Source organism: Diadema setosum, chromosome 3, assembly GCF_964275005.1.
Source record: "Diadema setosum chromosome 3, eeDiaSeto1, whole genome shotgun sequence".
Classification (NCBI taxonomy): Eukaryota; Metazoa; Echinodermata; class Echinoidea; order Diadematoida; family Diadematidae; genus Diadema; species Diadema setosum.
Genome location: NC_092687.1, coordinates 32,510,802 through 32,536,244, shown reverse-complemented (window position 1 = coordinate 32,536,244; position 25,443 = coordinate 32,510,802). Strand labels below are relative to the sequence as shown.

At 37.7% G+C, this 25,443-nt stretch overlaps 1 protein-coding gene and 1 pseudogene across 1 annotated transcript in view; one reads left to right on the top strand and one right to left on the bottom strand.

Annotated features, from left to right (window-relative positions):
• Positions 1 to 25,443, bottom strand: part of LOC140246789 (uncharacterized) — a 246,896-nt gene that overhangs the window by 122,586 nt on the left and 98,867 nt on the right. The window lies entirely within an intron of this gene.
• The window catches only part of LOC140226630 (kinesin-II 85 kDa subunit-like), a 42,411-nt pseudogene that overhangs the window by 14,798 nt on the left and 2,170 nt on the right, over positions 1 to 25,443 (top strand).

Genomic DNA, 25,443 nt, shown 5'->3' with positions numbered 1-25,443 from the left:
ACCTGTAGTGTTTGTAGAATGCTGAATCAAATCTCAAATTATCAATAGGTGCAGCATGAATGCAAAATTTTGTATGGTACAATGTACACTCTGTACATTAACCCGTTGAGGACAGGCTGACTTTATTTTTCTACATGTTGAACACACATTTCCCATAGACACCTGCCTGAGTACGTGTACTCGGGACTCGTCTTCAACAGGTTTTAATATTTCTATGTACAGTGTATTTTCCCATATTCTTGGCTAGAATGAATTATAAAACCTGCAAATACCCTTGATCGGTTCTTTGGAAAAAATAGATTATAGAAAATGATAATCAAGCAAAAATATCAACATACAATGTACTTACAGCACACATTTGTACAGTACAATAAACAAACAATCAAATGTGATATCAGTTTTAATAGGCATTTTGAAGGACCTGTGAAAGTCATTTTAAGTATGATCATCTAGATGGGGCCTGTGTAAAACTTAAAGATACATTATGATAATCTGAATGAGATGTGCATTTGATTGTGTGGTTTTGGCTTGCTCAGGATATATCAATCCCTTGTGAATATGTTATTTTCAATTCTTAAAGGACAAGTTCACCTTCATAAACATTTAGTATTGAGAGAATGCAACAATATTAGTAGAACACATCAGTGAAAGTTTGAGGAAAATTGGACAATCGATGCAAAAGTTATGAATTTTTAAATTTTTTGTGTTGGAACCGCTGGATGAGGAGACTACTACAGCTTGTGAGTCATATGCGTACAACAGTGTAAAGAAAATGTAAAAGAAAATTCAACATATTTTCACTTTTTTCGCATAATAAAAGAGCTCTTGACTTGCCTCTTTCTAAAGGCAGGGGGAATAATATTGCCCATAACATTTGTTGGTAACGAGTCAGGGGAATGTGTACTTTTTTCAAAAGATGGAATTTTGTGAAATTCTCTTTATATTTTCCTTATATTGTTGTACGCAAGTTATTCATACACTGTAGTAGTCTTCTCATCCAGCGGTTGCTGCACAAAAATTTTAAAAATTCATAACTTTTGAAAGGATTGTCTGATTTTCCTCAAACTTTCAATGATGTGTTCTACTAATATTGCTACATTCTCTCAATCCTTAGGTGAACTTGTCTTTTAATAGCTTTTGGTTTTATATAGCTTCGAGCCGAGCTACATTGTATGGCATGATACACTGCATTTGACCAACTCCAGAATATGAGGTAGTGTTTATCAGTGACAAATTGTGCATAGTATTGTTCTCAGTCTGTAATCTCATTGGATTTTTGAGCGGCATCTTTCATCCAAAGGCTGAAAAATTACTATAAAATATAATGTGGCTGGAGCAAAGACTACACCTCCATTTCTCCAGCTGTGTGCTGTGAATAAACGTCATTGCTCTCCTGTACAGTATGATACATCACTGAGGGAAATAGATAGTGACACAATGCATTGTACACATTGTGCAAAATGTAATGGAAAGACCATGGATGTAAACAGTGTGGTGTGCAGTACAGGCTTGATTCATTATGCAAAAATTGCACAGAATGGATTTAATGAGTAGATGATACCCCATTTTACAGTGTAGTAGACATCACTTGAGCTATTAGATGCTGTCTTTGGTGAATTACCATCCCCACTTTATTACTGGAGTACATGTAGTTTCCATGGGAGAAACATGCTTGTAAGGGGAATTTTTATCCTCTTTTTTTGTTTTCCCAAGGGGATGGGGTACGATTGTAAATAAGTGCAAAACAAAAAACGACAACATGCTATTTATTCATGTACTGTACCATATAAATGCAGGTACTACATGTAGGTCCTATGTACACGGTATTAAAATTCCTCTAATGTCTAAAAGAATGATTTAATAGGTAAACTAAATGATGATAGAATTGAATAGAGAGAATTATCATGGATTTAGTAGATTGAACATTGTGAATGTTTTATGCTTTGCTGTACAATGCAGATGAGAATGCTTCAAACTTTCATACAGCACAGATATCATTAGCAAGTGTGGGACCAGGCATTTCACTGTGTGACTTCATGTGTTAAAGCGAGTACAGTATTGGTAGAGATGAGGATTGGGCTTTTAACTTTTTGCGAGATACCAAGAAAACACCTATGGCATAGTACAGCTAGAGCATTCCATTTTAAGAGGAATTCAAAGTTTATTTGATGAAAATCGGGTTTGGAATGACTGAAACATTCAGAAACAACTTAAGTAAAATGAAGCTATCGTAATAAAGTGTGGGTCCCACACTTTATCGCTCTTTTTTGGATATCTCAGCCATTTCAAAACCAGTTTTCATCAAATAAACGTTGAATTCCTCATAGAAATACATGCTCTTTCATATTTCATGTTTAACATAGAAACCTGAAATGGAGGTTTCAACCAAAACTGTACAATATTTTTTTTTTTTTTCATCAGACTATGTAAGTGCCAAATATGTAGAATTTTCCCCCTTTTTAGATTTGAATTTGCCTCCATCATTAAACAAGCAAAGGGGTATTCTGTTCCACCATGAAATACAATGTACTTTAAACATTGTGCAGTGCTTTCACAATACAATGAAAGGCAAAACTCATACTATAAAAGATAACAATATGAGTGACATTGTTTTGGGATAGATTTTCACTGCATAATGCAACACTTGACAGGAAAGATTAAAGGGCGTTACAGTTCTGGTCGAGGTGAAGATTTAGCTTTTAACGTTTTGTGAGATATTCAGAAACCACTCTATGAGATGTCAAAGAACATGCGGTTCTAAGGGGTATCAAAAGTTTATTCAATGAAAATCAGTTTTGAAATGGCCGAGATATCCAAAATCAATGTGAAACAAAGATATACTAATAAAGTTGGGGCATGTTGCCTTTTATTATTAGCAATTTTTTGGATATATATCTCAGCCATTTGAAAACCAATTTTCATCAAATAAACGTTGAATCCTTCTTAAAATTACATGCTCTTTCATATTTCATAAGAGGCTTTTCATTGTCTCACTTAGGATTGTTCAAAACATGAATCCCTACTTCAACCAGTGCTTTACAGTCCCTTTATAACTGGGTAAAAAGGACGCTATTCCCTAAGTATACAACGTACGTGTATAAACCGGTACCGGTAGTTGTTTAAATATTAAATGTGAGACACTTTTAAAATGGAATCATCAGAATAAATTTTTTATAGGTAATGAGTATAGTCATAATCAGTGATGTCAAAACGGTAATGACACTACATAAACCAAAATTGGCACTCTACTTCAGGCCTAGTATTGTGTGCATTCTTGATACATGGCATAAAGCTGCATGGTATCACAGCAGAAACACACAGGACAGTGGTAATGACAACCAATGATACTAATAAGTCGGCCATTAGATTGGATTATAAGGGATTCTTTGTCAACTCTGATTTGATCCTCTCCTGCGGCTTATAATGAACGGCATGTCACCGTCATTTGACCGACATTAGGGCAGTTTGATCTAATGCAGCTGTGGCTAGATGCATTCTTCGGCCTGGTACATAGCCGTTCAAAGCGTAACTTATATTACAAGGTTGCACATTGTCCAAAATTTACATATTATATGGTACATGTGCATGTAAAATGTGGGTTGGGAACTTGAACCATGAATACCATGTCGCGATGAGCATTCCTGTCAAAGTCATTTTAGTGGCAGATCCAGAGGAGGGCGCAACGAGCACATGCCCCCCCCCCCCTTTATTTTTTTTTCATTAAACACAAAAGAAATTTAAAAAATGGCACCAGAAATATTAGTACCCCCCTCCCCCTTTACAAAATTCCTGGATCCGCCCTTGGTTATTGCTAATTTTAGAAGGTATGTAGGAATTGAAATGAGAAATTTTAGAAGAGGAGGGGGAAGAAGAATCTGCTTGAATAAGAAGAGGGACAAGAAAGAAGAAGAAAGGAGAAGAAGAAGATGATGAAGCATAGAGCAAGAGGAGAAAATGAAAAAAAAAAAGAAGGGATGCAGAGGAAGACTAGGGGAAGATAATGATAGCATTGGTGATTGTAGAAATGATTAAATGATTGTAATAAGAATAGCAAAGAAATAGACTGAGTAGAAAGGAAAAAAAATAATATAGACTAAAAATAAGAATGTCTGGATGTCATAAAGTCCAATGATATTGGGTTTGTTTTGTGATCAAGAAAGAGAAGAAGAAGAGAAAGAAGGGGTTCAAAAGAAGAAGAAGAAGAAGAAGAAGGAAAAGAAGAATGACATTCACTTCCAGAAGAGATGCAAAGATGCTGAAGAGAAGGAAGAGGCAAAAGACAGGGTATGATTGAGATGTATAAAAGTAGACATCATGAGTCCCCCAAGCTGTGGTAGACATCCCAATGAGTCTGTGGCTTGGAGTGAAGATGGGTTCATCCTGGGGTTGGTGCCACTCTGATACCCCTTTCACACTAATAAGTTTCATGGCATACCCAGTGCTGAACTTTGAGATATCTAGCATTTATACTCTGAGAATTCTTCAGCATGGCATCAGCATGGCATCAGCAAGTTATTATAATAATTATTAGTTTTTTTCTTTTTTGGGGGGCTACATTTTCTGACCAATACACAGTAGGTACATGGTACGTATGTATGGTTCAAGAAATATTGTGTAAGCACTTAAAAAAAAAAAAAAAAAACAATCCTTAAAATTCTCTTCCATAACACTAGCTACTGCAAAGTATAAAAACTAGTTTGTTTTTTTTTTTTGTGTACGTGTGCATTAAAAACAGAAACTGTTGCAACCTGACACTTCTTTAAAGGAAAAAAAAGACATGCAAATTGCAAACTCAGTTTTTTCCCAATTGTGTTGGGAAAAAACAAAAACAAATTATGCCGCATTTTACTCCAAATTAAAACAAAAAAAATTAATGCCAGTGGATATTTTTTTATTATTTTGTTTCACAGTACAGAGAATAATAGTTACTTACTTACTTACTGCCCGTTATGCCAGAGAATAATAGTGCCTCCAACCAATTCCCAGTCCCCCTCCCCTCCCCCCTCAACCCATGGTCATCACGCATTATACACTCTGTATAGAATTGTGTTTGTAAGAAAAAGACTTTGTTGACATGAGTCTCCCCATTCATTCACCAGTGGAAAAACAACGCCTGATCATTCTCAACCGAAGAATTGGGATACTGTCTAAAACAGGTGTGAAATTTCAATGGAAAAACAGAACAACCAAAACAAAGCAATATGATTTCAGGCCAAAGAAAATCACAGGATGTGAATGGTGATGGTGATGCATAGGCCTTCTATTAAAGGGATTGTACAGTTTCGGTTGAGACCTAACTTCAGATTTCTAACATTTTTTGGTGAGATAATGAAAAACCTCCTATGAAATATGAAAGAGCATGTAATTTTATGAGGAATTCAACGTTTATTTGATGAAAATTGGTTTTGAAATAGCCGAGATAATCCAAAAAGAGCGATTCTAATTAAAGGGAAGGTAAACCCAAAGAGCAATGTGGATTGAGTGAAAGCAGCAACATTAGTAGAATACATCAGTGAAAGTTTGAGAAAAATCGGACAATCGATGCAAAAGTTATGAATTTTTAAAGTTTTGGTATTGGAACTGCTGGATGAGGAGACTACTAGAGGATATGACGTATGAGTGGACAACAATACAAAGAAAATATTAGGAAATTCAACAAAAATTCACTTTTCTAGAATTATGAAAGAGCAGTGGACCAACCGCTTTCAGGAAGCAGGGGGAATAATTGCTACCCTTAACATTATGTCAATATCAAGTTGATGGAATATGTAATTTTCATGAAAAATGAATTTTTGTAGTATTTTCGTTATATTTTCTTGATATTGTAGTCCACTCATACGTCATAACCTCTAGTAGTCTCCTCATCCAGCGGTTCCAACACCAAAACTTTAAAAATTCATAACTTTTGCATCGATTGTCCGATTTTCTTCAAAGTTTCACTGATGTGTTCTAATAATGTTGCTGCTTTCACTCAATCCACATTGATCTTGGGGTTTATCTTCCCTTTAAGTGTGGGACCCACACTTTCACACGATCGCTTTGTTTTACCTTGTTTTTTGATGTTTCTGTCATTCCAAACCTGATTTCCATCAAGTAAACTTTGAATTCCATTTAAAATGGTATGCTCTGTACTATACATAAGTGTTTTCTTGGTATCTCGCAAAAAGTTAAAAGCCCAATTCTCACCTCCACCAAAACTGTACTATCCCTTTAACCGATGCAGTCTTAAAGTGAGATGGAGTACATGTGTACACTGTACATGTATATGAATTTATCCCAGCACATGGAGGATAGGAGAACAGCAAGCTTGGCGCTCGCTTGTTGTCGGTAACTACTTCACCAGACTTTTCTGCCAAGTGCAAGTAATTTTCTTTCCTCTGCAATATCTCCTTCTGTGTACGACCTCCCCCTCCCAACCACCCCCCCCCCCCTCCATCTGTTTGGCTGCATGCTCAATCAATGTGCCGCCTAGAATCGCAATTGGGTCGAAAAGTGTTCGGATCTGGAATTCATTGTCAAACATCTCACGTTTCTTTGCGCACCTCCATTGTGCAGCCTGCATGTTCTCTGCACGTACAAGTACGGGATATCAACGTATCGTACATGGTGCTTTGTGTCCTGCTGATGTCATTTTGATGGTGTGGTGCACGTTTTTGATGTTGTGGCCAAATTAACCCATCCGTTTGGCTCTCATTGTGTTCCAAAGAATCACTGGAAGTGAAATTATATCCCTCATCTAAATTGAGTCTTCTACAAGTTTATTTTGTCATGACCTACACGTACACTCTACTCTTTATAGAGGACTCAAAAAAAAAAAAAAAAAAACTTAACTTTAAAAATTAAAAAACATTGTCATGCACAGTGTAGGCTCTCTATACAAAGAATGCAACATGAAAGAATGAAAATAATGAAGTATGTGCATACAGAAAAGATGTACTTATCCAAAGGTAATGAGTAATATTTGCCACTGATATTACAATACAGTTGAACTTTCATTAGGAACTGCTGAGTTCATTGCATAATTTGATATTTTTTTCAGTATCCATAAATGTTATGCTTTCTTATCAGAGAGAGGGATCTACTCAGTACATACAGCTGTACACATACAGTACTTTGTAGTCATCGAACTCCAAGCAGCCAAGGTTCATTAAAATGACCAACCTACACTGTAATGTGCTCATCAAGCAAATACTTTACCGGTATGTTGTTTTGCTCAATGAATCCCCCCCCCCCCCCCCCCATTTATGATTTCCTGACAGTACATGTATACAGTCAACCTGTCTATAGCTCGGCCACCCAAGCGAAACAAGAAAAGTAGCCGCTATAGACAGGTGGCCGCTATAGACAGGTTGGTGGCCATTTTGAATTTTAACAGTTGCATATATTTCATAACAGCAGAAAATACCGCATGTTATCCTTGAAAAAAATAAACAACAACCAGCAAATAGGTTTACATTTATAGCTAACAGGATTTTTGTTGTACAATTCACTTCATTTTATTTTCTTTGCCTGCTTCTGTTCTTTTGATTTTGAAAACAACATTTCGGGTATGAGGAACTGCTCTGTTTCATACGGGTTTGTATGAATGGGGTTCACGAGTGCTGAGTTCGATGGAGATTGATAATGTGTGAAGCTTATACAACAAACAATATACCCAGACAAGTATCGTATTGTCCTTATTCAAAGGGACTTAAACGCTAATTACACAGCATTCTAGTAAAATCATAAGATGTTATTAGGAGTTGTCTTTGCCTTTGTAGTACCTATTGAGGGCGGCATTACTGAAGCCTATATCAAATCTAGTCAAGTTAGTGATGAGACGGCTTTTCGTGGCAAAGAGCTGCATTGATTTTGTAAATTGCGTCTGTGTGATTGTGACTGAGCTGAGACTCGGTAAAATTCACGCAATGAACGTAAAAGACATCGTATTCATGGCTGACTCAAAAAGTTAACGGCTCAGCTAAATTTTTATGGCCGCTATACGCAGGTAGATATTCACCATGGGATACAAAATGTGTGGCTGCTGGCCGCGTTAGGCTGGTGGCCGCTATATAAAGGGTCCACAATACAGGAATTTCGTCCTGGGGATTTTTCAGTGGCCGCTATAAGCAGGGGGCCGCTATATAGAGGTGGCCGCTTTTGAAGACAGGTTTGACTGTATTTATATTGCACTCTGAGACGTAAAACAGCAGAGATATGAGAGATGGGAGAGAGAGAGACAGAGAGAGAGAGAGAGAGAGAGAGAGTATAGGAGAGAGATAAATGAGAGGAAGCCGTTCTGTAATTTCACAGAGATGACTGAAGATCCCGGGTCTGTGTTTACCAAAGATTTACAATCAAGAGCCCATACAGTGTACCTCTTCCAGCACTTTTTGCCATAGTGCTTTGAATCACCGGTAAAGTAGGGTCACGGGCATTTGTGACGTCAAGTACACCACATCAGAGCCCCGCCGGCTTCAGCCAGATGAGTCCCCCACCATCTCTTCTCTATCCTCCCCCCACCCCCCCATCCTCCAGAACTGCATCCCCATTTTCCCCACTCCTCATCCGAAGAGCTCTGGTTTATACGGCCGAAGAACACAATCCTTTATTGTTTACCCATTAGAGGCATTCATCCGCGAGATGCGGGCAGGCGACGTAATGAGTTCATCCGTCGTCCGCGGCTGGCACTCTCGCGGCTCGCGCCCCTGCCACCGGGCGGGGCCCTGCCTGCCCCCCTCGCCAGAGAGCGGAGTCTGTAGTCTCCGTGGCGTCTCTCTCCTCTCCCTCCATCCCCTTAAGCTTTTCTCCATCTCGGTCTCTGGATGTCCTCTCTATCACTTCGCCTCACACTAGCAGCCAATTTCAGCTACGCTGTAGTCTGGTGTTTGACAGGATTTTTTTTTCTTTCTTACTTTTTCATTACATTGATGAAATACTTCCATAGCTCTGTTTTCTGGCTTCATGCAAAAAACCAACAACAAACTGATTGTGTTTTATTTTGTCATTTGAGTGTGTATATACGATTCTTGATATACCTAGTTCTTCTTACCAATGATTTAAATTACTAAATTATTCTGCTTTATTCTGTCACTCTGCTGATCTCCATCTCATTGTCTTATACCCCTATGCATCTCTGTCTTTGTCTGCATACAGATCAAGCCAGCTATAAGTCTATACTTCCCGTGATTTGTATTCATGTCATCACCACATCTTCACCCCACCAGCTCTCCCTCCTTCTCCCTCGATCCCCCCTCCCCCATCTCCCACCCCTCTCCCTGCTCTCATATCTGATGTACATTTGTAATATCTTTATCTCTCTTCTGTCTTGTACTGTATACAAGTGTAATGTCATCCATCTTTCACCAGCAGAATGTACACAGGGTGTTTTGACCCCTCCCTACCCCACCCTCACTTTTTTTATTTCACAAGTGCACTCAAATTGCCTGCATCTTTTGCTTGAGCACTTCCCACTCTTTGAGGCGTAATTATTTATGAATCTCTCTCCCTTTTTTTTCTCTCTCACCCTCCCCCTCTCTTCCTCTCTGTATACCCCATATATCAATCCTCCACCCCTTTCTCTCCTTTTCTGAGACAACACTTTGCATCTCCATCCCCTGTCTTTTAAGACAACAATTGCCATCTCTCTTAACTGTCGCTCTCTCTTTCTCTCTCTCTCTCTTTATTCTCCCCTTCTACCTGTCATGCCCTCTCTCTCTCCCTCACTCTCTGTGATAATTTATTCCCATTATCTTCTTTCCCTCAGAGGCATACATTTCTTGCACTTTTCTCTCTCAAACCTCTTTGTGAGTCTTTCCCTTCTCTCTCTTTCTCCTTCTTGCCGTTTCCGTTTTTTTTACTACCATCTCTCTCTCTACCATTCCCCAAAAGAAAAACCAATGTCAACATCTTGCATGATTTCTCTCTTCTGAGCCTCTACTTCTTTCTTGCTCTTCTGAGCCCTTTCAGATTGGTAGATAATTATTTTCTAAACATTCTTTAGAAACCTGTTTATTTATTGTATGTTTAGAGATTTTTTATTTTGTTCTTAATTTGATTGGAAACCTGACCCACATTTCTCCCAAACATGTTTTTAAAATCACATTTACCTTATTTTGCTGGGGAGATATTTTCCCTTAGAAGCAAAATGTGCTTGATTCTGGGTATATGTCTGCAGTCTGAACAGTGTACAACCTCTGTAACAAGCCATTGCAAAGAATAGCGTGTGCTTGAACTCCTTCCACGTTTTTCATGACATTCATGGGTTAACACATTGAATGTAGCCCAGGTGTATACTTCGGCATGAACATGTAATAAAAACAAGTTATATTGAGTGTCATTTACAATTTAATACACATTGTACCAAGGAGGTACTAGGCAAGCTCGCCCAGTAACACCTTGATTGTACCTGTTGGTGAGGAGATACGTTCAATTAACTTCAGACTCTGTAGAAATAATTCATGTTCTTGAGAAAACATGATTGGCCGAGCTCATGTGAGTGTGAAACCGTTTTCCAAAAATAATCAGTGTCTTTTCCCCTGCCTCATCCTCGATCAAATATAAGCCGCTTTTCTCTCTCAATTCTCTCTATCTCTATCCCTCTCTCTCCTTCTTCTTACCCCCCCCCCCCCCGTCTCTTTAATACTCGTCTTCGTCTCCCCATCTCTAGCCCTCCGCGTCATCCCGTGCGTAATTTACCCCACAATACGGACACGGCTGATTGCGAGGCTCAGCTCTGAGTCACCCACACATAGCCCATTAGGCCAACTCTCTCTATCACTCTCCGCTCCTCTGTGCGGTGAATTAACCGCTCGACATGTAGGTCGGTGGGGCGATGGGAGGTAAAACTCTTGGTGGTGGGATGGGGGGGGGAGGGGAGCAGAGAGCAGGAGAATGATGATGCCTTGGTACAAGGTAGAGATGCAGCCCTACAGTATGTTACGGTCATTCATAAATGACCAGCAGAGCCGAGTGGGGGTGGGGGGGGGGGGGGGAGGGTGGTGACATTTCTTGATCCATGTCATCACCATCAACAACCTAATTGATGCAATAACATCACAATTATTGTCGTGGTATTAGATACCATGGTAACTTGTTGGCACCGTTTTCGTTGGCGAAATACAAGGTCCGTACAACGTCAAAAGATACGGTAACAGTCTCTGTTAGATGTCATTAACATGTACTTGGTTCTGTTCTTATTCACATAACAAGGTCTTTTCGGTGATTTTTACGTGAGCATTGCACATATTATGTGCACATTTTTCTCCATTGACGAAAGATCTTTATGTACAGATAATGCAAAATGGGTCAGGGCACTTGATAAATACACTGACTGTTAAAGATGGATGGTATTTTATGCTAATGATTCACATTCAAATCTAGCTTGCTTTTTTTATCTTTAATAGCTTTTTTATCTTTCTTTAAGAATTTATCTTTAAAAAAAAAAGGATGTTAGGCCTACTGTATATTTACAGAAGCCAACATACATTGTACCATAGTTAATGAATATTTTCAACCAACGATGCCATGTACAATGTGTATGAATCTATGAATTTTTGTTTGTTTGTTTGTTTGTTTTTTTTATTCTTGGGCATCAGAATATTTTTGATCTCCAGAGGTTGGCTACCCTGCTACTGGTTGTGATCTAGAGAAAACTTAATTTTTATTAGTTTTTTTTTTGTTTTCTGATCTTATTAAATTATTTTTACCAAACTGCTTCATTTTGCCAAAATTGTGGCCTAATGATGATTGAAGTTACCATGATGTTATAATGATGATCATGCATAATTATGATCAACATTATTGCATAAAGATTATGCTCAATAAAATATGAGAATAATGATTATAATAATAACCTCAGTCTAGTAAACTGATAGCAATAATTTGATTTTAAAAGGTAATAATGATAGTGACGATGATAATGATGATGATAATGATGATAATGATAATCATAATGATTTATCAAAAATGAACCTCTCTGTCAATTTATCAGGCATCAATAATTTCATAGTGTGAATGATACAGCTCATAGCTAACTTTTAGGCCTACATGCTACCATAAAGCGATGTGCTACAAATAGATGCAGTGTACAGCTGTACATTGTATGTGCACATGTGTGTGTGTGTGACTATCTTCACAAAGATGGCAAATCCGCTGTGGATATCTCATTATCCAAGAATGCCCAAACACAATTACTCCACGGCAATCAAGACAGGGGCTGAGGAAGATTGAGGGACTTGCTACTATACACTGTAGGATTAGACGGTTACAGTGTGTATGGGCTATTTCTGTGTCGGGCTGAGTGTGCAGTAATCACAAAACGTACCAACTGTTAGCTTGTCGAATGGCTTGGTTGTTGATTTTCCATCCTTCAGTGCTCCAAAATCCTAATAAATATAACACATTATTGATGCACTATTTCAGCCACAAAATCAAGGCTACAGTGGATTTATTTGGGTCAAGCTAACTGGTGGAAATAGTTCTATCAGTGCAGTATTAAAATAATTTTATGAAGATTTAAATAAGGGACTAGCAATACTTGTAATGACGCTGATATTATTTTCTTTGCCATTGTATACTGTGTATTTGTTCCAGGGGCCCATTGCATAAAACTTACCGTTGAATTTCAATGGTAACTACCGTCAAAATTAGGCATCACAGCCAATCAGCATCAAGGATTATAAAATGTACCGCTAATTTGAAGACTTACCGCTAGAAAGGAGTGGTAAGTCCAGCGGTAAGGGATTTATGCAACAGGGCCCAGATAGTTTATAGAAGAGTGCCTATAGATGTATAAAATTAAGTACAAACAGAAAAAATGTGATGAATGAATTGAAAGCCTTGAATACACTGTGTGTGGTTTTTTTTTATTTTTCTCCAATTTGCTCCAAGAAACATTATTGTTGAATATAATTATCATTATTATTACACTGTATTATTATTATTATCATTATTATTATTATTATTAAATATTACTATTACTATTAATTATTATTTGGAGGAAGGTGTTTGTGTTTTGTTTTGTTTTGTTTTGTTGTTGTGGGGGGGGGGGGGGGTTGCCAGTCATTGAGATAGATTATAAACACAAATAATCGTTTGAAATGTATATTGAGCAAGTTTATTAAAATTACCAATTTTATCAGTTAGGGTTTCTGTTTCTAATATAATATGCCCATGGATGTACAGTTGTATATGGATAATTCCATGGGGTTGGGACTGAAATTGTGACATACAAGTTGAAAATTCAAGTTAGGTAAATTGATATTTCATTTTTCCCCCTGATTTGTTACTCCCATTCTTCAACATATTCCACTAGAAATCTGTTTATTACTTCACACACTTTCAGTCAGCATGGGTAAACAGGTATGGCAAAATACCTATGTTACAAGGACTTCATTTGTTGACATCCTTCATCATTTTGTGTTCTGAAATGATAACAATGAACACATCCACATTTTTTTCGTCCATAGCGCATCAACATGTTATTTAACAGGCGCATGAGATCATTATTAGTAAGATTGTATGTTCTGATGTCAACTGCAAGCCACTTTTATTAACATGTTTTTTTCTACAAACCATTAACAATTTCAATCAAAGGTTTAACTTTTTCATCAAGAGTGACACAATGGCAATATTCTTAAAAGCACCACAATTGAAGCAAGTGATTTGTATGGGTATTCAAGTGAAAACAAGATTTAATTGTTATAATCAGGGGTTTTCAGACAACAACCTCGCCCACGGTGTACTACCTATGTTACATGGACAGTATGTCTTTGTAACATAGGTACACTACGACATATCAACTGATTTCCTTTATTGTGGTGTGAGATGTTAAAACCTACACATATAGACTTTATGTATGTTCCCACAAATAACACTATTGTAACAGTTCTTTGGAATTATATCTACTGCACACCTGTGGAACAATACCTATGTTACACAGACTTCAATTCTTTGTAACTCTGATATAAAAGAAGGCAGACTTAATCAGAAGAAGAAGAAGAAAGTGAAGCTTTACACAATGTGACCTAATATACACTAACAACATCATCAACTAGTTGTCAACTAACTAAGAAAACTAATAAAGAGAAATCAGACAAGTCTTCTTGTCTTCTCCATGTTCTTTGTTTGAAATTAATTTCTGCTCTTTTGTCCAATGTCCATTTAGCCCTCGATTTTTGTTTTTCTTCTGTCCATTTTCCCTCTGTGCAGTTTTCTTCTTGTCTAGTTTGTTACATTCGCTCTTCTTGGGTGTTGCTTTGTCGGCTTCCTCTCTGTTTGTGGAGTGCTGTGGATGTGTCCTTTTCACTCTTTCATGTAGTTTAACACATAGCGGTGGTAGAGGAGGAGCCATGGCAGATTCATCAACAAACTGAACAAAAGGTGTAAAGAGAAATAGAATAAAAAAAAATAAAAGAAAATTTTTGTAGGGGTTGACTATATATTCCTGTTGATGTATCTGTGTGTTTATGAATGGAATTAAATAATTTTAACAATTTTGCTTACATTTCTACCTCTTGGCATACCCATTAGCTAGAGTTCCATGTGTACCTCCCACCAAAATTGAAAAAAAAATGGGTTATGCTTTATGATGTAAATATTGATAATAATAATATAGCATGTAAAACATAGGAAAATATCATTTTCATACTCTATGCTAAAAACTTGTTTTCAGATGCAAGCTACACTGTAGGAAGGGCAGGTCGCTGCCCCCAGTGTCCTAGCTAAGGTTAGGGCTAGGGTCAGGGTTACGGTTACGGTTATGGTCCTTTCAATAGACTCCCAAAATAATACTAGGCCCTATTTTATACTCATCCCCCATCGAAATTGTCGCCCTCTTTTTGAATGATAGTGTAGAGCAATAATAGTCCAGTGTTGATTGGGGTTCATAATTTTATTGAAGCCTTTCCTACCCACTACCCACCCAAACTGAATAGGGCACTGGCATTTTAGCTTTGAGACTTCACACGTGGGTGAACATGGAATGGAAATGGTGAATCCTTGTGAAATGTTAACAACTTCATCAGAGCATCTAACAGGTCAATGAAATCTTGGATGGAAAACATTGACATTTTCGAAGTACATCTGTTAAAGAGAAAGAATTTCACAGCTCCTAGTTCCCTCAATATCACCAGCAAAATAAGGCAAACTCTATTTCTCTAGTTCAGATGCAGTCTGGACATCTACGTTTTCCAACTAGTATAAAGTGATTAATACTAACTCTAGCACGTCTACCTTGGTAGATACCTAATGACAAAAGGGTCCAAAAATTCACAATAATCAGGAGGTAAAACAATTTTATATTGCAGTGAAGATACACTGATATACTTTTGTATGGTTTTCTAAGAGAGGAATATATGCTCCTTTTGCAGAGACCGGCATGGACGGAAAATTTGGCAATCAAAATTATGAACATGAACCTGTAACAAATATCTCAGTATGTGGGACTACAGTATCATCGTCCACTGTATTTTTGGCCAGTTCAGAGGTTTAGATGTCGTTTTTATTCCTCTAATAGAGTTACAGAATATGACAAATGTTATTATTTTCGTAAAATAGTGTAAAAGCTTACCAATTGACATCAGAAACATTAAAACTCCTGTACCTACGTTACATGGACAACGGCAGAAAAACAGATCTTGCGCTGTCCAGGTAGGTGTATATTGGCTGTGAGTAGTTTTTCTGCCATTGGGGGAGGACTGCCAGTGACATGAATACGATTGCTGAAGTTAGTAGCTCTTCTTTTTATCGCGAGACGCGTCTTTCCTTACCTACGTTACACGAAGAGGCCGGACATCGCACTGAAGTACAGTGATGTGTTCCATATTTTCTCGTTTATTTGGAGGATTTTGATGCTAATTTTTGGATAAGAATACTCCTGAAATATAAATCTCATTATAGAAATAAAGTTTCTAATCATATTATGATTGGAAGTGTATATAAAACCATGCTATACCTATGTTACAACAAAAATTGCCATGGACATCATGTGTAACATAGGTATGAGGTTGCTTGAAGATGCTCTGGTGTTCTTATTTTGTTACAAATGTTTATGTGCCATATAGTCTTTGTAGAAGTCACCTTGCCTCTCTTAATTATGATAGGCATAATGCTGAAAGGTTGTATATTCCTGTTTTACATTGCCATGAAAATGGCATGTATTTATGTCACAACATAAACCACAAAAAACCATGGGACATCATTAGTGAAACAGTCATAGACAAAATACATTTGTACACAGGCTTGTTTTTTTTTCATCAAATAATTCTTCACACATTTCTCTCCAAGAATAACTGCAAACCACGGACAATTATTTGATAAATTTTTCAGAACATGACTTTTATTCCCTACACAACATGAAAATCTAGAGAAGACCCAACCCCATGGAATGACCCATATCAAAGTCCTTTCAAATGGAGAGTTGACTGTCCTTTTTGTCTTCATCCTGTACTTTGTAGCAGCAGTAGTTATCTCTCTCTCTCTCTCTCTCTCTCTCTCTCAGACACTTTGTTTGAGATGCTTGTAACATTGTCATTTGTGGTTAATGTGTGCATTCCCAATTACCCAAGAGTAGACATTTTCACTCCTATTCATTTTACTGCTCTCAACAGACCACACTGAAAGGCCAATTTTGCACATTTTGAATGTCACCGACCATAAAGGCTCTTAGTGAGCACTTCACACCCCTGGAATACACCTGCTGCCTATCTACAGCAAAAGGTTTACGACAGTAAAACTCAGACGTTAGATGTAAACATGTTCTTTCTTGAAAAGGTTCAAATGTACATTCTTTATATAAGCCAAAGTATAGATTCCCCTACAAAGAAAAAAAGAAGAAAAAGAATTAAAAGAAAAGATCTCAAAGTCTATTAGTATTGTTACCTGTTTTGTGGCAGGAGATTCTCTTTTCTGATGAAATAATGTGTTCACACAAGTACACGTACAGTACGTACACTTGAAGATCTTCTATACTGTAGCTTCTTCCATTACAGAGAGCACTGGCCTGTGTTAAAAGGTATTGAGGCCTGTGTCTTCTGATATAAGGTGCATTCAATGTTCCAACATACAAATGTATCACAGAGATACACTGTATGCTCTGATGTGGAGGCATGTTCAAACATATGTGTAATACAAATTTGTATACTAGCTACAGAGGTGTGGTCTGGTGTGTACACATGTGTGTTTGGTCATACAATTGTATGAAGAGGTTTGTTCTGACATTATTACACCAATACACTGTGAGAGGGCTCAACATTTGTGTTGGGCCGCCAAGTTCCCAAAAAGGTTATATCTTTTAGTGGCCCTGGGGCCACTAAGATTCAAAGAGGATTCTTATGTTTCCATGTACATGTACACGTGTACCGCATGCCACTACTTTTCTTTTTCCGGCCACCAAAATTTCAGATTTTAAGATTTTAGTGGTCCGAAGTATGTCTCATCGTACATAGAGAGACCTGTGCAATGAGATATTTAGGGCGAATGGGACACCAGAGGGAAAATTAGTATCGAGTCCTGATTCGGTGTATTATATGTGTGCTCTGTTGCCATGATGTTTACACTCTTGCTATTTCTCCTGCATACCTAATGATCTTTCCTCATATAATTTTGAATTGTTTTCTTTTCATTAACCCCCTTCCCCCATCTCATTCCCCTTCTCCTTTTCCCATCCCCTTGCAGCTCCAAGCAGAGAGACCTTTATGATGAGACTTTCAGGCCGCTGGTGGAATCCGTTCTCCAGGGCTTCAATGGCACCATCTTTGCCTATGGGCAGACAGGGACCGGGAAAACCTTTACCATGGAAGGTGAGTTAAAGCATGCTAAATGCTTTTAATAACCCGCTATAATGGACGAATCCCAAGTATACTCGACCAGGGGGGCATTTCATGAAGCATTTTGTCTGACCTTGTCTGACAAATTTGCTGTCAGCCAATCAGATGCAAGGATTTCTGTAGCTTGTAACAGTTTGTCAGAAAAATATCTGACCAAACTGCTTCATGATATGCCCCCCTGGTGTTTATGGTAAATGTTTTTTTTTTTTTTTTTTTTTTTTTTTTTTGTAGTAAATTCAGTTTTTCCTCAATGGTATAATTTCCCTGGGCAAGAATGTACTGTACTCTGTCTAAAGTAGCCAGCTACTAAACATACACTTGATATCTCCGAGACTATGCTTTTTTTGCTTGATAGAAAAGCTGTTTTGCTTTTATTCTAATGTTTTGACAGAGATAACTCTCTTTAGTATTGACAAAAATTAGTCATGGCAGCCCACCCAAACCCGCAAAAAAAAAAAAGTATTGTATTTATTCAATCCATTTTGTTTTAGTAATCAATGACAGCGGCCTTTCAGTGTTCTTTTGTCTCTGAAAGATTTTTGTGTGTGTATCTGTAAATTGATATAAAAGTATATTTATCTTATTTTTGATTTTCAAAGAGCAATTAGGTTAAGCATTATTTTGCAAAAGGGGCATTGATGTCTGAATACTAGACTAATGTCCATACCATAGGTTGATATACATTGTCTTGGACTGCAAACTTTGATACCCAGTTTATGTGAAATTTCATGAAATGAAGAGTTGTGTACATACACATTTCTTCATTACAAAATGTCTTTTCTTTGGAAGATTTCTTATTGAACTCTACATGTAATAAAAGTTTACTGGTCAATAGCACAATCAGGGAATGCAATTGTGTAACAGGGCAAAAATGAAAAAAAAACTTGGTGAAAATGCTTTTTTTGTTGTTTGTTGTAGCAGAGTGTTCAAATTTTCATTTCATGTAAAGAAAGAGTGAAAATTTTGCATTAAACTGCGCATAAATTAGCATTTAAATTAGGGGTGTCGAATTACATTGAAATGACTAATATATTGGAAAAATTCATTAAAAAAAAAGGAGAATGTTTCTTTCATCTGATATTGCCGTTAGATATTCCTGATAAATATCCCTTTCATTCACCACCAGCACATAGCCATGACATATCACAAAATATGAATAAATTTCATATTTTCACTTCTCGAAATGGATGATCAATTTTGTAGGCATTATTTTGAATTGAAATAAAACCCCTTTTACATATTTTATCATATTTCACTTTTGCCAAAGAGTGAAGAGGCAAAACTTTCAGGAATAGGTAACAGACATATAGTGGCCATTATTACAAATTTTTATGAAATTAGGGCTGGTACTTTGGAAGATATGATATTTTTCATCAAAAAATTATCTGTACAGTTTGACCTTGAATGTGCGCACAGTGTTTGGATCAATTCTCATATTTGTAAACACAGATAGAAGAATGAATGTGAGATTTATGATGACTTGAGTTGATATCCAAGCTGTGACACTCAAACAATGACATATTAAGCTAAAATATTATGTTTTTGCTTAAAAAAAAAATGATATCTTTAGAAATTGAACAAGCATTGAAATATGAAGTCTGAACACTTATCATATGACTTTCATGCAGTATAACATGGGCGTGTATCGCACTTTTTTATGCTCAGCAATTTGTAAAAATATAAAAAAATAAATTCCTATTGCTCAAATTTGCTTAAATTTTCACACAATAGATTTCTACATATGTACAATTCATGGTTAAAAAACAAGGATATTCAATAAGGGGAAAAGATTCTTTAAAGTAGTCAAATTAGGATATACCTCACTGAAAATACTGAAAAATGGCTGCACTTATTTTACTCAGCATTTGAAAATGGCTCAAAACTCAAAACTGGCTGAACATTTATTGGCAAACAGCGCACCATATTGTAGTGTGTCTTCAGTACTTTCAGGAAAAGCAGAAAAATAAGCTGTTTCTCCATGTATAGCTGTACAGCATGGGTTAAAAGGTCACAATGTCACAAAAATAAGCCAGCATTACACTCCTACCAGGATGGGACTTCAGACCTTATAACTTTCTCCAGCTGAAAGAACCACTGTTTTTTATTGCATGCAAGCAATGCCAGGAAAAAATCCATTAATTTGATACCAAACACATAGGGGTAGACTTAAAATATGGACCTCAAATCTTCATTTTACGTAAGTTGTAAAACGCTTTTTTTGACGCATTACGTGGGTTTTGGGGGACTTTTTGGTAATTAATCTTTAGTAATTAACAGTAAATGAGAAGAAATTAGCTATTGTCTTACCACATGTAATTACTGATGTCTTGGCATGCTGCATGTGAATTTTTAAGTCAGTTGGTGCATTCTTTTAGAAGTTACAATTTTTTAAAGTGAGAAAGTCATGATTGCATACCCTGATTGTGCTTATCACCTACTTTGTAGCTGTAGTTAACAAGAAAGCAAAACCGAACTCTTCCTAATAACACCCTACTTTCCTTTTCTATGCAGGGTTGCGTTCAAACCCAGAGCTGCGTGGGGTCATACCAAATTCCTTCGAACACATCTTCACCCATATATCACGCACACAGAACCAACAGTACCTAGTGCGTGCCTCGTACCTAGAAATCTATCAGGTAAGAAAATCATTTGCTCCAGTTCTGTTGTTTTCCCTTTCTATTCTTCATCATTTCGATTTGCCTCATCTGTTTTCTTTTTTTCCTTCTTTCCCATCTTCTGTATAGTCATCTTTCGTCTTTATTTCATAAGTTCTTTTTTTTTTCCTTTTCCATCTTCTTCCTGTTGTTTCTTTGTTCTTCTTGTGTTTTTTCTGTCTATATCCTATTTCAGTTTCAGTATGCTTTTCAGCAAAGAAAATAGTTTTTGTCTCCCCAGTCTCTATAGATTTTAAAAAAAGTATGAAAATTACCAGTCTGTCACCCAATCCTTATCACCAGATGAGTATAACCAAACAGAGTCTAATTCATATATCTTCTCATAACCTCTCTACTTGGAGTGATCTGATCCACACATATGTAATTACTGAGAGAAAAAACAACATAAAATGCAATTGAATGTGCCAGCAGCAAAGCTGTGTTCACACTTGTGTGCACGTCACATCTTGTCAAAATGAATGCAAGCAGTTAAAATAATCACACAATCTTTGCTGCTCTCACGTAGGAAGAGATCCGAGACCTGTTAGCCAAGGACCAGACCAAGAGATTGGACCTCACAGAGAGACCAGACACAGGAGTTTATGTCAAGGTTTGTTTAAAGCCCTTTTGTGTACCAAGGCTCTATTTAAAAGCTTTTCACTTGCCATGCTATTATTTTCTTTCTTTGATAGCATTTTAATAGCCATCCATCCAAAGTGGACTTAGTTGTTAATATTAACGAGCCCACTCAGGTGTAACAATGTGCCTCAGTCCGACAGGATGGCCATGTTGTAATGATGGGAATTATTAGGGGTGCTGGTTTATATCACTGTATTCATCGACAATTTCTATGAAAGTGAAAACTTTTTGCAGTGTGGAAATTTTCATGCATTTTGTGCATCAAGAAACTATGTAGCACCAAAATAAAAGCACACAAATATTTTTTTGTTTCTTATATGCAACATTCTATTAACATGTTCTGACTTGGGGAAATAAAAAAACAACAACAAACAAACACAAAATCGATATAAACCCAGCAGAGGGCAAAACAATACTCACAGAAAAATTTCCACTTTTACAGTAGTTCATGGTTACGTATATGGATCCATGAGAAGTGAAGAGGAGGCCTCATGAGGCCTGCGGGTAGGGAGCCTCTTGAGTACCCCAGAGGTGCTCATGAGGGAGAGAGTGCTTTGTGAGACAGACCCCCCCACCCCCTCCCCATGAGCAGATTTCCTGGACTGATGTTTATCTATTTTGCATATGAATTGAATGATGATGATTTTGGATGTTATGGATGTTATCATGTTGGATTGGATCATACTAGTAGTAGTATTACAGTACTCTCTTCATAATCGGGTACACGTAGGCTCGGGCGGAGCGTTTCTTACCCGATTAAGAGATCTACCGTTGGTTTGTTCGTTCATTCATTCGTTTGTCCGTGTGCAAAATAACTCAAAAAGTATTTAACGGATTGGGATGAAACTTGCAGGGAAGGTTGAGAATGACACAAGTAACAAATGATTAACTTTGGTAATGATCCGAGAATTTTGGGGGAATTTATGAAGGATTTTTGATATTTTGGCAGGTACACGTGTAGGGTCAATGAACTTGGGAGTTCAGGCTACGCATATTTGACGTTTGCCTGCGCGCACCAAAGTGCTCTAGTTTCTGCTGGGGCGAGGTGCGCCATGCAGCTGAGGGTTTATGACGTAACAAAGGCTTCTATATTGGGAAATCGCGCGACTTTCAGCACCGATGCTGTGTGTACGTATGATATCTCTATGGAAGAACAAGATCAGTGGTGGAAATAAGCTGCATGCTTGGCGGAGGTCTGCGCTCTCAGAGTGCTTTTCTAGTCTAAACCATTTTTCAGTATCGCCAAAAAACAGGCCAACCTACACATCGTAGCCGTGCGGTGAGCTCTGTTTTAGATGCATAAATTTGGGATAGCTCAGGGGATGAAGATGCATTAACTGGTTTTTGCTGCAAATGCATTCAGGTCACATTCCTTTTAATCCAGTGGTACTTTTCGTTGAAGATTCCTTCACTTTCCATCATGTGACCATCATCCCTAGCTGCACAAAACCATAACTCCAGTGACTACAAGTCAGTATAAAGATTTAGAAGTTTTAGACTTTTTTTTTAGCTTTGTTCTGACCAAAGCAAAGGAAAAGCAGTCAAAACGAAAGAAGGACAGAAAAAAATTGCAGTAATTGCATGGAAACACTGTTCAGAACAGAGACACACACAAGACAACCGGAAGCCCTCCAAAATACTATAGTAAGTCTACTACTCATCGACAACCTATTTTTAGATGGACCATCCTCGCGCAATGGTACGCGGGAGATGGGGCGCAATACAGTACACTGGAACATTCGAACATGAATAGAAATCAAAAGGAATAAGGGGAATAGGTGGTACAGGTAAATCAAAACTTGAGGAAACAGGAGGAAAAAGAATTGAAGAAAATCCTCAGTAATACACATTTGTTTAATACTAACTACATATTTGTCCATTCACTCAATTTATATTTTTCAATGGGAAAACGGGCAGTGGATTAAAATGATGAGCTTGCACCGGTGTACTGTAAAAAAGATCCACATTCCTTTGTCGCCTAGAACTCCGCACTTACGGTACGAGTCAACGATCTGAGCTGGTCTGGTTTTTGTCTCGAGTGGAATGAAGTTAAAAGGTGAAACTGAGGGATGTTTCTAAGATCTAAGATATTTAATCAAAAAGTGATTGATGAATAGTTGGTCCAACTATACTGATTACTGCTTGTACTGAGACTTGGTCATCAATCACTTTAATATCGTCATCAGTCCCCTGGCGTATGTGCACACCCTGCTGAAGTGTAGTGAGCAATTTTGAATCACTGACATCATCGCGTATGGTGGCTTTCAACGACAAAAATCCATCTAGTACAATTGCAGCTGTTTTATTATTGGCATCAAGAACATCAACCAGCTAACATAAATAAGTTACATCAACCTGTAGGTTAAACCTACTGTACAGACAGCAAAGTTTATGTTCCAGTTTCACCTGTGTGTCTGTAAATATTCTGACTGTATGTTTGTCTGTCTGTTTGTTTGTGTACAAGATCACTTGTGAGCGGATCAATGACTTTTCACTCCAAATGATATTAAAACCTCAAAAAATATTCAGCATATACAATACATTATCTACCAAATATCTCTCTATATCTTTCCAGGGATGGCATCGAGTGGGATGAGATGAATATCCTGGCCACCTTCCACCCGGCTGACAAGGACTACGGTCACATGAAGGTGGATGAACCGGACACGCCCTACACCAACTACGGTGTACGTGGAGCCCGAGGAGGGTCTGGAGGACGTTGACCCCCAAAGCGACGAGGACGAGGCTACGCTGAATGCTACTGAAATCAATAAGAAGTGAGTGTAGCCCAACCATTGATTTCTTATCGTGACATATCTGGATAGCTCATCGGATAGACCCATTCATGCTGTACGGTACAAACGGTTAAAGCTATCGCGCTGCCCAACTGTCATCATACATGTTCTTGTGCACGCAATTTTCCAGCAGAGATTGTCACAAAGAGAATGTGATGTCGTGAGCTCCTTACACAAGGCAGAAGTGTATGGCGGTATGCATGGTAACATGGCGTCATGGTAGCTTCAAAGTGATTGGCCAGTGACATATCCAGAAATTTACTTCTAGAGATCAGTGACCGAACCCTCTATGTGCTTATCTTTCATTGGTTCCTCTGACCAATGTCAAATATCGAGTATAGAAAGAGTTTGGTGAACAGCAGCATTAGGCCTCATGCCATTACCCAGCCTCGAGAGTCTATTCTTGGGGTAAACATGAATGTATTGCTATCGAGGGGAAGAGGGGGAGGGGGGAGGGGGTAGACGGACTGTGGTATACTGACTGGCATTATCTTATTGACAACGCAATCATTACTGTACTGTATATGAATGAATGCAAGACCAGGAAAAGAATTCAGAGAGCACAGACGTCTGCCGAGAAGCTCATTTCCATTCATACATGCATGCTGAAAAAAATCGCCCAATTTCCCAAATGATAAAGCAAAAAAGCCTTACCTGATCAGCTTCCTGCTGTGCGTGGCACCTCAAGCAGAGCCTTCGCTTCAGTTTGGGTATGTGAACTCCTTAGTTCATAGACCCTTTTTGCACAAAGGTACGATATCCTGTAATAGCTGACAAAAATTTGTGGATCACCGTCAAACTTTAATCAGCTATTCCTTGTGTCATTATCAGCTTGTAGCGTAAATTTCATCCAAATTCGTTCACAAATTTTTTTAGTTATTTTGTGCACAGACAAACAAACCAGCACCAACAAAAACATATCCTCTTTGATGGAGGTAACAAATGAATGAATTAGCTATTAAAAGGAGGAATGATTTGAAATTCACCCTCGTATTGTGTCCTCAAATTTGCAATGTCTCTATGAGCAGTGTATTTTCATATGATGTTGACTCCATTAAATATTGTCGGCCTCATGCCAAAAGGGCACTAATAATGTACAAAGTCTATGGTGATAAGGCCATTTTGGCATAAGGCCGACGATATGCATTTTTTTATTTCATTATTTCTTCTTGCTGTCACAAGAGGTAAATTTGTGTGTATTGCATGTTTTTTTCCATGTCCATGGCAGACTTTCCAGTGGTCCCCCGAAACGATGGTGGGAAGACGAAGGTAACAAGGAAGAATCCAGTGAGGATGAGGAAGAGGAGTTGACAGAAGAAGCCAAAGGCAAGCATCATTAATGCTTTGTGTGTCAAATAGTATGCTTTAAAGGACAAGTTCGCCTTCATAGACATGTGGGTTGAGTGAATGCAGCAATATTAGCGGAACACATCAACGAGAGTTTGAGCAAAATTGGACAATCTGTTCAAACTTTCTGCTCAGTCACCGGTATAAAGACAGTATAAAATAAAATCAACTTATTTTCACTTTTCTCGCATAACAAAAGAA